Consider the following 16,311-nt stretch of genomic DNA (forward strand, 5'->3'; position numbering starts at 1 on the left):
CCAGGTGATTGCTCCCTGCCACCCCGATACATTATTTAGCTGTTTGTTTTCTTACACTGGAGAAAGGTTGCAACGGCAATGTTGCGCAAGCAAAATTAATTACTCTGACGAGACCCACTTTGAATTATTGATTGTGTCCATAAACACGTTGCCGTGTTTTTTGCATTCCTAAACGGATGGAGCATGGAAACAGGAGCTCGCTGCTGAGACACAAGTTCAAGCTGTCTCTCCCTGCTGTGTCTCTGGCAGATCAATGTTCGAGTCCTGCATGTATTGATGTCCTCCGAAGCATTCAGAGTCTCGTGGAACTGCAAATTAATGATGGGGCTCTCCACTGCAGCTGCAGGGTGCTATAGAATGACCAGCTCTCCTTGCATTTCCCGGAATAGCTCCTAGTGACTGAAAGCTCTGGACTGATTAATGGAACTGCGATCTACATCATTACGCTATATTGAACTGCAGAGGTCTTGGTTTCGCACTGCTTTACCTTAGCTGGGCAAGCCTACATGTTGCACGACACTATGGTAATACGTATCTGTTGAGGTTTTAGATTTTTCAAAAAATCAGCTCAATTTGATCTTGATCCTGACTATAAAATTTAAATTGAATGAGGGAAAGAAAGAAAAAAAAAACTTTTCTTCTTTGACTTCAGAATGTCATTCTCAATGGGTACAAAGGGCAACCTTTCATTGTGTGGAAATGTCAAGAGCATTTTAAAGCCTATTGTCATAGTGTGTGTGTGTGTGTGTGTGTGTGTGTGTGTGTGTGCGCACGGCGCGCGCAAGCACACACACACACACCAGGGACCAATTTGCTTACTCTTCAGTAGATGGTCGCGCACAGCTAGCACCATCAATTACTTTTGCACGCTCAGTGCCTTATCATTGTCTCACCCGCAGCGGTACAGTCCGCCTCGCCCATTGTTCTGCTTGAGAGTGGGGACACTGGCATAGGTGGGCAGGTCATGGTGTGGCTTTCAGACAGCATGTGCGCCATGCCCATTGACTGGCACCTTCCTCAGGTGGCACAGTGTTTATGCCAGCCTTGTGCAGTCCACACAGGCACAGGCGGTCACTATTTCCATGAGCTGTTACAGTAGAACGCTGTTCTTACCAAAGTAAACTTGTTGTAGTGAACTTTTAGTGATACAAACTATATCAACTATCATAGCGGCACGCTCAAAAGAATATCTTCATACAGTTTTTGCCTATTGCTTACACACGTTTTGCAGCATTTGGCCCATTATGTCAAAACTCTACACACAGCTATATAAGACATAGCACTTGGGGATAAACAACTCACATATATGCCAAAATGAAACACTGCAATCAAAACATAACACTCCCTTCTAAAAACTAAGTTCTTGCAACAAAACTAAACACACAAGCACCATTTGAATTATCCTACATATCACCAGTAACACACTGATGTGCTTTACATGAAACACTGCCGTCTTCTGTAAAACTCAAAAGTTGTAATCAATCAATAGTTTTTACAAAAAACAGACATTCTTACAGAAATAAAGAGAAATAGAAACGTCAAATATAGCAACAAAACGAAAGGAAAAAAAACAATTACTGGATCATTTGCGATTGAAAAAAACCCATACATATTTGTTTTGTGTGTGTGCGTGTGTATATATGTCTGTGAGTGTGTATGTGCATGTGAGTGTGTGTGTGTGTGTGTGTGTGTGTGTGTGTGTGAGTGTGTATACAGTATGTGCAAGTTAGTGTGTATGTGGTGGGGGCTGGGGGGGGGGGGGGGGGGGGGGGGGATTGATCCCCAATGTCTTCACATGAACTTTCCACCGCCATGCAGAAAATACTGTAATTCCTCGATTGCATTTAGAAATGGGCTGTAAGGGGGCAGGTATACAACTTTTGATATATGAAATTGATATGGTTGTTGAACCAATCTCAGACCAGAGCTGCCCTGATGTCATCTGAGACACATCTCTGCACTGGTCCTTGTCTTTGTCCTTGTCCTCTTCCACATCCGACAGCTCTCTCTCCTTGTCCTCCTATACTTCTTACTCTCATTGGGTGCCTCTCATTTGGTCTTTTACTGTATACACCCTCCCTTCCTTCCTCGATCCTCGTCCTCACTGATCTAGATAAAGAATGATGGGGTGACAACAATGGGATAGTCCATCCAGTGCTAGTTATAGATCAGTGGGAACGCCCCTCGAGGATCAAGCATCGAGGATCGAGGAGAGATGTTGAGAGGCACCCATAGCTCTCAAAATGGCTTACCTGAGGCCTATTTGTAGTGCTAAGGTTCAGACCGATTGGTGTTATGTTTTCTGTGCTCGTGTTTTCAGGTGTATAAGTAAGTGCTTGCAATTGCCAGATGAGTTTAGCATTTTGAACAAAGTGTTTTCCCAATGATATCAGGGGATTTTGTTTTTGCACAAAGTGTTTACAGTTTTTTCCAATCGTTTACACACAATTTTGAAAACGGGGCTCTTTTTGTCTAAACATATCACACAATTAACCAAACACAACACCCAATCAGCAGAACATAACAGATTGTTAGCAAAATGAAATATTTCTGTCAAAACAATAAACACATTGATAAAACCTTATACTGTTCTCATATCACTAACACATTCTTTGAATGATTCCACACTGTCGCTATCTTATACACACCAACACAATAAATTCAAAACACATCTGTAAAAACCCTCTTCCAATATATGGATCTTATTCAGACATATTGTTTGAGAGCATTAGGATAATTTAGATGACAAAAATATTTTGATGAACCCTCATCAAGCAATGCACAAAACTGATGCTGCAGACAATATTTCTTTCTTTCACTAAACCATATGTGCAGTTACAGTGACAAGTCAATCAACAGAAAATGCCAAAATTATAGTTCTTGCTACTGTAAAGTGTAGACAAGTAACAACAATACATAATACTCTAATCATCTCTCTGTCTAGCTGGATCAGGCCATAAGAGTTCACCATATCACAGGCTATGGGTGCCTCTCATTTGGGCTTTTATACGTCCTCCCTCGCTCCTCTGGCCTCGATCCTCACTGATCGACATAAAGAATGATGGGGCGAAAACAATGGGATAGTCTATCCAGTGTTAGTTATAGATCAGTGGGAACGCCCCTCGAGGATCGAGCATAACACACCTGAGTGCTGCGTTTTCAATTTTGCACATGTGTGCTTACACACCTGGTGGATGTGATTATTCAATTTGTTCATTGGTGTGGTCATTGGCAAGCCAGGGCTTTATAATGACAAGGAAGTACCTAACAATCTTTATCTGTGTCTAAGGTGTGAAAATGTGTTTTACGTTTTGACATTCACTGTGTGTAATGTTTTGCAAAAAGTGTGAAGCTGAATTTGTGCTTACTGTTGTACTACTCTGCGCAGGCGTTTTGCTTCTTAAGTGTTAAGTATTGTTAACTGTCTGTTAATCTTGATTTTAGTGTGTAAACGATTGGAAAAAACTGTAATGTAAGAAAAAGTGTGTAGTGTGTTGCAAAAAGGGTTTTGCAGAAAGAAAATGTGTGTAGTGTTTCGCAAAAAGTGTTTTGCAGAATTGCAAACAATGTGCAAAGCAGAGAATGTGTTTAAGCTATGGTTACACTGTGTGTAAAGTGTAATACAAGAAGTTTAGGTATTGAGGCTTTGGTGTAAGCATTTGATTTTAGTGTGTAAGCTATAGGCAAAAACTGTAATAATGTTTATACGATTTTTTTGCTAAACCAGGTTTAGGAGTGGCGTGAGAAACGGCACACAATGGGGTGGCATTGCCACAGTTTTGCCCGTCGACTCGAGGTATCTCCTCACTGCCAGGTGCCAGTGCGGGCAGCAGATAAGTGCGGGGTGCCCCTGGGCGCTCTTTGTGTCCTCCCTGGGTGTTTGTTAGAGAAATGGGGGATCATTTTTTAGTTCATTTTTTGCTTGAGTGAAAGTGGCTCTTATCTACAGTACCCCCCACTCTTTCCCGGGTGCGCTCGCTCATAGAAGACAGCCGCACTCGTTTCCAGTATCTGCCTCTTCTCTCTCCTCTTTTCATCTCCACTCTAACGGTCTGTGTGTCTGTCCGTCTGCCTGTGTGTCTATAGGCCTGTCTGTGTGTCCGTCTCCTGTATTTATTTCCCCTCTCTTTTTTTCACCTCGCTTTTCTTTCGCTCTCAGAAATCTCCTGACTTCTCTCTCTCCCTGCACTCTCCTGCTCTCGGCTTTTATTCCTCTGATTGTGCCTCGCCTTCCGGTTCTCTATCGCTTTGTCTCTTTGTCTGTGTGTGTGTGTGTGTGTGAGTGTGTGTGTGTGTGTCTGTCTGTCTGTGTATGTGTGTGTACGTGTGTGTCTGTGTGTCTGTGTGTGTGTGTGTGTGTGTGTGTGTGTGTGTGTGTGTGTGTGTGTATGTTTATGTGTGTGTGTGTGTGTGTGTGTGTGTGTGTGTGTGTGTGTGTGTGTGTGTGTGTGTGTTTGTGTGTGTCTGTGTGGCTGTGTGTGTGGCTGTCCTTCAGTCACACTGTTTATTCTCTGACTCTCTTTCTCCTATTGGGTCTGCACATTAGCCTTTCCTATCATTTGCCTTTCATCCTTTCTTTTCTCAGTCTCTGTCTGTCCGTGCTAAATGCTAACTCTCTTCCTCTTCTCAGAGGAAAGAGAAGGAATGCAGAGAGAAAGAGAGAGTTCACATCATAAACAACTGTTAATCCTTCCGTAGACACACACACACACACACACACACACACACACACACACACACACACAAATCTATATATCAAGTGTATTCATGTACCAATGCAGGGGCTCTCTCTCCACAGCAGATAGAAAGGCCTATTAGCATATCACAATCAGGTTCACTTCAAATTTGCATAAGAGGTTTCAAAAGTTGAATTAGCAAAATGGCAAAGGTGACAGCAAACAAAAAAAACAATGTTTTCATTTAATTGGATGCCACAGTAATGTACCTGAAGACCAGTTCATTAAACAGATGGCTTTCTGTATCAGTAAATAATGTGTGTGTTTTAATGTAAGTCTTTCTTTTGTCTGGTGGTGGGGAGAGAGGTGCATGTTTAATTAATCTGACCGAGCTCCTGGGTGCGTTGAGTAGAACATGGATTATAGTGAGTATGTTCATCGATAGAGAACCAGAAATCTCTTGTTCCACTGCGGTGGGTTTGACTGTTGGGCATGGAAGAGAGAAAAAAAAGGGTGGGGTGGGGGGTTTGCGAGAGGTTTCTGTGTGTGATCCCCCCCCCCCCCCCCCCCCACCTCAGTCTTATCTCTGCAGGCTTTGCCTAGAGCATGGGTGTGATTGCTGTAGGAGTCTTGTGCACGCGCTGGCAGCTTCTCTCTTTATGAGAGGAGTAAGGAATGGGATAAAATATCCTATTTTCTCTGGCTCTCCTTGAATAGATACACTCTCATAGTCTATCTCACTCTTTCTCTCGCACAAACGCACACACACACACGCACACACTCACACACAAACACACACACACACACACACACACACACACAAACACACACACACACACACACACACACACGTACACCCACACACACTCAAGCAGTGAGCACTGGTCTCCCAGCCTCCTCTCTCTTTGTCTTTCTCTATCTCTCTCTCTCTCTCTCTCTCTCTCTCTCTCTCTCTCTCTCTCTCTCTCTCTCTATCTCTATCTCTCTCTCTCAAGGGCTGGATGGGGGCCGACACCACACCAGCGATGTTTAATTTAAAGACTTGTTATCATCCAACTTTCAAAATCAGTTGATTCAATTATTAACCTTCACATTTGTCTCCTGAGTCTTTCTGGTAGGAAGACTTTTGCAGTGGTTATTTTAAATGTCAGAAGGTCTTTGTAAATCAGATTAATTATAGACTCCAGTTTTATTAATTTACTTCTGCATACTGTTTTTATCACTGTGTATACTCTGAAGATTCATTCAAACAAAATTCATATCTGTTTTATAAATGAATAGCTTAGAGCTCTCAGTTCAAATGGTAAATGAATGTAAATCCCAAAGTTCTTAACTCTTAACTAAAAAATGTTAGCCTGGAAATCCAGACCCAAATCTAGAAAGATTTAAGGTCTGGCTATATGAGTAATGAAAATTGCCTTATTCGAGGGAGTGCACCAAGCATGTATTTGAAAATATCACTGCACGCAATTGGTTAACACTATGACCAATGGACTTTGGGACTTCGACGTACAGTAGCACTGTTGCCGTCTGCTTAGCTCACCTCTGGCCCGCCTACATCATATACTCCGATGTGATTGGTTCAGCTCTGCTCCAGTGGCACAGGTAATGAGCATCGTTACTGATTGCCAGAGTGACTCGCTGAGAACATTCAAATTGCGCTCTTGCAAAAACCTTGGGGGGTTTCCAGTGGGAAAAATATTCCTGTTTCCTGTGATCTTTTCTTTCCCTGCAAGCATTCTCTGAATCAAACATACAGTTATCAGAAAACATTAGCACTCGCTACAGTGTTGGAAATCCAATCATACAGAGGGAAATCAGGGGTGTAAGAAGTTATTCACACGTCCTCATATTCACGTATCCTCATTTATCAGGGGTCATGACCTCCTGTCCTATATACTGTAGAGCCAGGAAATCTGAGACCCGAACCCCATTAAAAGTTATCAGTTTCACTAACTTTGAATTCAAGGTGAGGTGAGTATATCTCCGTTTCTGAAAAGCTTTCGTGTGGCAGCTGAGAGGCGAAGGCCAGTTAGGATTCATAGCACAGTCAATGGATAGCGATTAAATGAACTGTCGAATTCTTAATTTCCCCTCTTTTCGCAAAAAAAAAGAGGATTGGACTTTCAGCGAGTTTTGTTCGGTGACAGAACAAAAATTGTCAAATATTAGCTGTGCCTCTCTCTCTCTCCCCTTTCATCACCGAAGATGTTGCATTTAATTAGAAAGGAGAGGTTGTTTCATCTCGGTGGCAGGAATGACTGATTCAATTTTAGATACTGCACCTCCAGGGACAGAGTCATAATCAACACCAAACACAAATGTGGCCTCGTGGCTCTCTGCTCCCTGCTTTTTAAAGTCCCCTGAAGTTTCACACATAAAAAAACGCCTTGTTAGGTATTTTAATCTTGTCGCTCTGACATGCACTAATGTTTTGGAAAGTTTACACCAAAAACTGGTGTAAAGTCATACCCAATACAACTGGTCCAGCCTTTTATTATAAGGTCATGTTCAAGTCACACTGATTTCTAATGTCGTTCTTAGTTGGACACCTGTCTTTTGGGATTAAACTTTAAGAACTGTGACCGTTAGTGACTCTGTCCTGCCCTGATCTACGGATTCTGTCAGCTTCCCTTGATATCAGAACAAATAAACCATATCTGTACTTTATCTTTGATATGTATTTATTTGGGGGGGGGGGGGGTTGCCTTCATTCATATAGGAAAGCAGAGAGAGACATTAAGTGAGTGGGAGAGAGAAATGGGGTGGGATCGGGAAATGAACGCAGGTCGGAGTCGAACCTGGTCCCCATGGGCACTTGGACCCGTGCATGGCACATGCGCTTTAGCCTGTTGCGCCACAGCACCCCCATCTCTACTTATGATGCACATGCTAAATACATAGACTATTGTAGAAGTGCTTTGAGGCCCAAGTCTCATTGTTCAACCTACTGTATATGTGAAAGCTAGCTGATTAGTCAGGCTAGCAAACAGCACGGTTACCACATAACTGGAATGTTTTAACCTAAAGTAAGGTACCAATGATATAGACTATGGAGTTCCATCATAGTGTGCTGATGACACTTGGTTCGAGAATGTGTCACAGAAATTAATTTTAAATTACATGCAACAGCCCCTTCAGCTACAAAAGTTAAATTCGGAAGAATTCTTAAGGCAACAGTTGGCCAATTCATTTGTAAAAGAAAGACAGAGGATTAAACAAGGGTAGGGAAAATATATATAGCAGGTTCTGTTTTTATTCTTTCTATCCCAGACATCTTTAAACATGCCTTTACAATTCTCTTTGACGACTAGAGTAGAGTGTTTGATTTCTGCCATATTTTTTTTTCCTTTTTCTTTGAAACGGGGGAAGAAGTCCATTATGTTTCATATAATGGCTCCTTGTGGTTTTCCTTTGAACACTGTCTCTGAGTTGGCCAAAAGTGCTCTGAACTCTGAGAGGAGAGTCCATTTGCATAATGCACACCTGCAGTTTTTTTCCGTAATGCATTTCAAAGTGCTTACTCTCAAGAAAGACATGCAATGTCAAAATGCAAAACTATCCAAAAACTTGGGCTCTTTTTCGCCTCTAGTTTTTTTTCTCTTTTGCCAAGGGAACCTGTAGAAATATTTACCATTGGTGTTAGTATTCATAGCTTAGCTTGGCTGAGGATGTGAAGAATGCTGTGTGTTGCATGGCACCTTTAGGAAACATAGTGATTGCTATCATCAAGGCCTGGTTTGTTTACTATAGCTTAATGATGGTCACTAAGGTATGACTACAAATAAAGAAATAAAAATAAAGAGCCTTGGTGAATCAGCAACTGCAGAGCCTTTGAGTAGCCTACCTCAGAGACTTCCAAAGGCTTCTGACACTCTGGTGAATTTGAAGGTAATGAGGGGGGGGGGGGGGTTAGGGGGGGGGACAAAAGACGACAAGTAGAAGATGTAGCCTCAGGCAGGAACTTAACAATGTAATCTGGCAGTCGGTGAGAGCGGTGACAGTACACCAACAGTTATCTGGAGAGAGGGCCCCTGGGCCAGCCCTCACACAAGCACCACACAAAACATCTGAGGCAGGCGAGATTTGATTTCCAACATTTCATAAATGGGCGTCCCGAAGAGATGCAGCCTTTGGCTGGTCCTGCGAGATATGCGTCACATTATAAGCCCTATGAGATAGCATCAGTCGGTGCAATATATGTATTTATTTATTTATTTCAAGCGTATTTTGGGGGCTTTTTTGCCTTTATTGTGACAGGACAGTGACGTGGGAGACAGGAAATGAGTGGAAGAGAGAGATGACGTGGGATTGGGGTCCCCGTGGGCATTTGGTTCCAAATGTGGAACAGGCCACAGAGTTCCCAGCAGTGGAATTGGTAAGTAAGTATTTAATACTAGTATGAATGTTTGAAACAAATATCTGTTTATATGGCAGGGCTATAAAACGCAGGCAGATGTGTATAAGTTTGCCTAATGGCTGTTTCTGTGCCGAGACAATTCAAAAGACAGAAGCACTTGGTTTAGAAAATAGGAATGCACCCAAATGCAAATAGGAATGTGCCCCCTTGGAGCATCCAGTATTTCTTCTGTTGTTGGTAAGAGTTGGCTAGAAACAAACTGAGAATACAGCCTCGGGCTCCACCATTTCAAAACTAGTCTGCCTGTCTGGGTCGTGACCTGAAGGGATATGTGGGCAGAATGTCTCTCAGGATGAGCAATACACAAGCAGAGCACCCATGATTCGGAACAAGACTGGCTTTAAAGTTTTACCACTTGGTCTCAGCAGGACACTGCCTTGGGTTGAAGTGTATGAGAAACAATATATCACATGGTTTGGAAACATAAAAACACTAGTCCACTGGCACCTTGGTCCTGGTACAACTATCACATGAGTTCACAAGTCTGCCCCCCCCCCCCCCCCCCACACACACACACACACACACACCCTGTCACCCCAAATGAATAAATGAATTAATGAATTAATTAATGAATGGATGGATGGATGGATGGATGGATGGATGAGTCATCTCTCCCTTCCCTTCCATGTTTCTGAAGCAATATGTTAATTAGATTAGTTTGTTTCTCATTTGATCCAGACTATGTGTTTTCAACACACACAACGAGGACAGACAGGAGCATTTTGCTGAATCTGACAAAAAAAATGTTTTGGATTAGAGTTTAATGATTGAATTTAACCTGTAAAGGATAGCGCCAGGTGCTAACCACCCACAAGATCATGGGCTCAGTACCTAGGATTAAGACATGCACACTTTTTTTATCAGTACTGTACAGTCAAATTACATAACATAAATAAACACACACAAAAACAAAACATAAATAAATGTAAAGCCTGATATCCCACGTGAAATAATCCCTCCCTGGGCCTGGAAAATATGTTCATTATTATGTAAAGAAAACCGCCTTTGTTTTTGCTGACTTGAATGCAGCTCATTAGTATTCTGTGAGGGACTGCGCTGAACTTTTGTGGTTGTCCCAGCGCTTGCATTTCTTCAGGCCACCTCAGCTCAACCTAGCCAAGGAAGGAAGGAGAAAGAGAAGGGAGGGGGGGAAAAAACACATTTTAGAAGAAAAGAAATGCCAATTTGTCACCTGGGCTCTGACACGTCCACACTTAGGCAGGCAGGGCACATCGCACCTCTCTGCTTGTAAAACATCTCCCAGTCACACCGGTGTGTTTTGTTGTTCTGTCCTATACTTCAAAACTTGACAGGCTACGCTAACGCACCATCCTGCCGGACACTCACCCAGTGATTCAGGCCTGACAAATGGATCATAATCCATCACGCGAGGTTCACCTGAGATATATATATATTTATATAAATGTATTGTCGGATCATTGCCCAGGATAGATCAATCTGTAATGACCCTCCACACTCAATCATACAGTGCAGGGGTCCTGGAGCAATATGAGATCCCAATAAACACATATCTCCCCCCCCCCCCTCCCCTTATCTCCCCCCCCCCCGCCTCCCCTCGTCTCCCTTTCCCTCCACTGATGATTCTGAAGTGCCGGACGGGAGCGCATCGATCGGCTTGAGGAGAAAACGAGCGAGAAATCGAGAGTGCCAGCTTGTGTTATGTGTTGAGGACGTGTGGTGGTGTTGTGGCAGTGATGGAGAGGAGGGTTTGCCGTGAAAGCACTAATGACTTGTACTGCCGGCCTATCCGTGTGCGCCCCTCCCTTTTTCTTTCTCTCTCTCTCTCTCTTGCTTTCTCTCTCGCTCTCTCTCTCTCTCTTTCTCTCTGCTGCCTTGTCAGGCTCTCAGGCTGCTCTGAGTAGGTAGGCTGAGCATAACGATGAGGAAAATATCTTGGGTGTGTCACACATCCTTTGATCTATCCAAGTAGTAGCCTTATTGCCTTTAACACTCGGATGGGAGAGTTTGTTTTGTTGTTTTAGATGCTGTACTTTCTCATATGTTTTGACGTATTTATGATGAAAAGCTATGAAGACATATAAACTTTAAAGGCCCTCGCAAACTGATATTGTCTTTTTTTGTTTTGTAAACCATTACTGCCACTGCAGAATGATACTGACTAACAGAGTTACCCGTGTTTTCTTTCCCCTACAAATACTTGCATCAGTGAATGAAATAAGGTTAATTGCATAGGAACAATAACACTTTCGCTCACTTTTAGCTCACTTTAGCTGCTGGAATTTGATCCTGGGGACTGTTATGGTTGTTTTAACATGAGTATGCACCATTGGTCAAAGTTATGAGGGGATTTTATTGCCCACCGATGATCTCACAGGACGATTACAGTTTTTTTCAATCGCTAACAAGCGTTTGTCCATTCATATGACACATTTTCAAAACTCTAAACACAGACTCTCACCTACAAAACACAATTGGCCAAACGGATCATTTTCTTCTCAAAAGCACATTCCATGTTGTTACACCACATTTTGTTACATATACACTAACTCGTCATTTCTCTGCACACACTAACTTTACCAAAACACTGGAAACCTGACTCAAAATGAAGTTATTTTGTCAAAGAATGAAGCTTGTTTTCACTTCACAAGATACATGCAGTCAATCAAAGTACACTAGGTTTCAAAATACTGGCTACTGTTGACATTACAAAAACTGCATAGACTTTTATGTTTCAGTTTTACAGGTATTTGCATGCAAAACATGCAATCCAGCATTTTTACACTACATTTCTTGGTTGGGAACTGTATGTCCAGATGTAATGTTCACATTCAAATGCATTCCAGTAAAAAGCAAATCTTTTTTTTTTTTTTTTACTGTTCACTAGGCCTACAGGAGGTGCAGTATAAATACTGATTACAGTAGACTATGATAGAACGGAAAAAGTTTTACAGCATTGCAGTGAACAAAATATCCATGAAACACAAGAGCATTCTGAACAAAAAACAACAGCAAAAAGCCCAGGTAAAAAGGGGAGAAAAAAAAAACCACAAAATGACTGTGTCATCAACATTGCATCTGATATTTACTGTACATGTATTCTCACCAGCCTTTCTTAGTGAAAGGCCTGGGTTGATTACATGGGCAATGATAGTGGCACACATTTCAACACTGACTACTGTTCTTGCAGCCCTTGGAATGCCACCACCACACATTCTTACACCTCTACCTTGCCCTCTCCTTGGGCCTACTCTTCTCCCTGGCCCTGCTCCTCTCACTGCTCCTGCTCCTCTCACTGCTCCTCTCACTGGCCTGCCCTTCTTCCTGGGCCCCTTGCTCGTACTCTTCCTCGTACAGACATCACAGTGTTTGTCTTTTTCTGTTTTTGTTTCCAAAAACATCACTCCTCAAAGTCCTCCGTTTACTGTGTCAATGTCATATGAAAAAAATAACCCCTGCCACTGAGTCTAAGCCAAACTGGAAATGGCTGTGGTTGGCCCAATTTACCCAACATCATGTGTGTCATTTATTCAATTGTTTGTTTACAGTATTATCAGCTGAGATACTGTATATTGCTTTTGAACTGATATCATTGCAGAAGCAGAGGTTTTTATACTGTATCTAAGGTTTGGAACATTGTGTTTGCTATTGTGGGATGTTGTGTGTTAACATTCGTAAATAATAGAAAAACGATCCATCATTTTGTTAAGAGGTATAGCTTGTCTGTTAAGAAAATGTAAGCATTGTGGAAATGTATTCACTGACTGCATACTGTGTGAAAACTACATGAAATGTGTGAATGGTATGGCCGCAAAAGACCGATGTTGTGCTAACTGTGTTTAGAGTTTTGAAAATGTGTCAAATGAATGGACAAACGCTTGTTAGCGATTGAAAAAAACTGTAAAAGGCCTTGACCTGATACATCAGCTAGTTTATTACACAGCTCAGTGTTTATTACACAGCTCAGTGTTGCTCTTTTCGTGCCACCACTATCTGTGTCAAATAGAGATTGTTCAAAACTCCCACACCCACCCACACACACACACACACACACACTCACACACTCACTGCAACTCCCATCCTCAGCTCTAATGCTAATTGTTTGGCGATGGGAACGAGAGGATTATTGACAGCGTCAATCACGTTTGACAGTAATCCCCACTGCGACACCAGACTTGCAGTGATGCCAGGGGTGCAGCTGTGATCGGAGATGATAGTGGAGTGGCATCTGTTCTTTGATGACCTTCAGTGACAAGCAAGATGTGGAATATTTCCTGGCACAGCATAACGCTCTGCGCTCACTCCACTGGAAGAGGTTTCTTTTTATTTGAGGGGTACATCAGTAAGAGGTGCCCTCCTGTAACTGTATCTGTAGTGCACACCGACTGTATGCACAACTTGAGATACAATTTAGTAGCCTTGAAAATATGTCTTTAGGCTACTATAAGGCTGTCCGAAGGCTGGGCACATATTGTCGTAAAAAGGGGCTGAGTTGTTCATTGTTGAGTTGTTCATTAGCTTTTTTTGCTACATTTAGGGTGCCCTAGATGCAAGATTTGATATACTGTAAAGCCAATTTGATGGTTAACTAACTTGTAACAGAGGAATCCTTCACCTAGCATAGCCGAAGCGAGTCGCTAAGAGGGAACCAGCCATGCAGAATGAGAATAGTCAACCCAAATACATGTGGCGAGTATCATGAAACATTACCTTGTCTGTAGATTTAGTAGCTATAACTCTTTGGAGAAAATGTTTTAGTGTTGTTAATGTTAATGTTGTTAATCCTTCGCCTCCACAACAAAAGAGAGGGGTCTGGCGGCAGGCTCCCCTCTGAAACATATTCTTGGCCCGCTTCGCTTTTGCTTTTTGTTTTCACTCGTTTTACACTTCCAAGTTTCTCTGCAGAGCTTCCGTTAACGTGTATATTTTATAACACTCCTCAATCGGTCAGTCTGCCTTTTCATGAGCATGATCGTGAGGCTGGAGACTTGCAAGCATGCTTTTTTATGCTCACAGGTGCCAGGGGGAAGCGAGACATCTTTCAGCCCAAAATATCAGCCCAAAGTCAAATATCCATTCCAATGACTCCGAAGCTGATCAGTTAAGGCAAATGAAGCTAAAACACTTGCATCCTTCAACTATGTTTACAGCTTCAGCATGAAACCCTCAATGAGTTCATTGCACTCCATTCATATGCATGTTTGCAGTGAAAACTGAAGACTGAGAAAGGAACTGGCATCTGTTAGTCGTACTCATTTGAACTCGCAATGAGACCCGCTTAGCAAGTTTGAATTATTCACTCATCTATGGACAAATTAGCATCTGCTTGACGCAGGCGAAATGAGTTCTGCAGTTGTCAGTAATTTCTTCTTCTCTTCATTTGTTTTTAATTACGAATCCACCAGCTTTGGCTATTGTGATCCGGCCATTTGAAATGTTACTGTAGATACACTTACAGTATAATGATCTCTGATATGGGTAAGAGTAGTTAGACAGCATGGTGCAGTCTGTCCATTTAATGTGGATCATACCATTGATGGGATTTTTGTTGTTGTTTTGTTTCATTTTTTTACCTATAACAGTGGGTTTTTTTCTACTCTTCATAATGACATTAAATTCATACTCATTGTCCAAGGTAGCCTATACACCTCCCTAATCTGTGTAGAGTTTTTGATAAGAACATGAATGGTCCCTGACTGTTTTTAGGGCAAGACTTCAGTTCTTTGATCTTTGTTACCAGTAGAGCTACCATAAACATTAAGTCATATGTCAAAACAGATATTGGGGTTCAGTCTGTAGACAGATTTGAAATGACACTGGCAAGGTACATTAGAATGTGATTTAGATCTTGCTCAATCTTGCTAATGACCTAATAACGCATTCTTCATAATATATACTGTAGATACTGTATTGGTGGGGCATCGTCACTTTCTATCACATTTACACAATGTGGGTGGGAAAAGTAAGTTATAAAACTGTCCATCTGTTGTGTTGCTTTTTACTGAGAGCTAATCTGGTCGGTAGACCAAACAACATTTAGGTAATGGGATCAATGCCTGAAGAGCAAGCATAACAAGCCCACGTCCTCCTTAAAATCCTCCATTCTTATTTGCATAAATCATTTATAGCATATATATATATAGTACCCTCTGAATGAAAACTTTCTGTTTATTCAGTTTACAAGTCAACCCACCGGCTCACGCTGTGGCACAGGAGGATCGGAGGGGTCAGTCGTCATGGTGTCATGAGAATTAATCTGCTGGCGGGGAGGTCTTACAGCAGGCGGAGGGGTCCTGGGCAGACGCACGACTCTCTCGCTAAGAGGATGAGTCCCCTTAGACAGATGGGCCCTAAGAGAGAATGGCTAATTGCTTATTTGGAAACGTCGGCCGTCACTTTGAAATTAATTGCCGCGTCACCCTGCATGTCCTTTAATCCCCGCGTGCGGCGGCGACCCGCGGATTTCGGGACAAAAGGTGTGAAATATGCGCAGCCCTATGACACGCCGGATGTTAATGAATAGAGTCGAATGCTGCTACACGGTGTAATGCCCCTATTGGTGTGTATGACAGCATGACTCTCTGTGTCTCTCTCTCTCTCTCTCTCTCTCTCTCTCTCTCTCTCTCTCTCTCTCTCTCTCTCTCTCTCTCTCTCTCTCTCGGGCATATGCGTTAGAGAGATAATGTCTGTGTGTGTGTGTGTGTGTGTGTGTGTGTGTGTGTGCACGTGCCTTTGTGTGTGTGTGTGTGTGTGTGTGTGTGTGTGTGTTTGGATGTTGGAGGGTGAAAAGAAGAGAGACCGATAGAATCTGAATATGCCAGTGTGCAGAAGGTTGTCATTTTTTTTAGCATATTGCCATGCATTACATGAAATCCTGTAAGCATGTGAGTGCATATTTTATGTGCCCGCCTTCTATAAGGATTGCTGAGTGCAGATGGCTTGTGCTTTGCCACAAGTCCCCTTCCCATATATCAGCTCTGCACAGCCTGCCTGAGAGGGTTTCAAACTAGCCTCTCCAAATCATTTGAACATGTGCCAGATGTTTTCCTTCGCCTAACTACAGAAACATGACATATCTTTCCCCGTGTTCGATAATACGTAAAGACTGCGATTAAACTGTAATTATTGTGTCCATGATTGGACCATTAAAGAACATGTCATTTTTCTCAATTTGCTTGTTGCTACAATGTATTTGGTACGATGAAACTCCATATGTTTGTTTGCATTCATGCAAGC

The sequence above is a fragment of the Sardina pilchardus genome, chromosome 20 (genome assembly GCF_963854185.1).
Source record: "Sardina pilchardus chromosome 20, fSarPil1.1, whole genome shotgun sequence".
Taxonomy (NCBI): Eukaryota; Metazoa; Chordata; class Actinopteri; order Clupeiformes; family Clupeidae; genus Sardina; species Sardina pilchardus.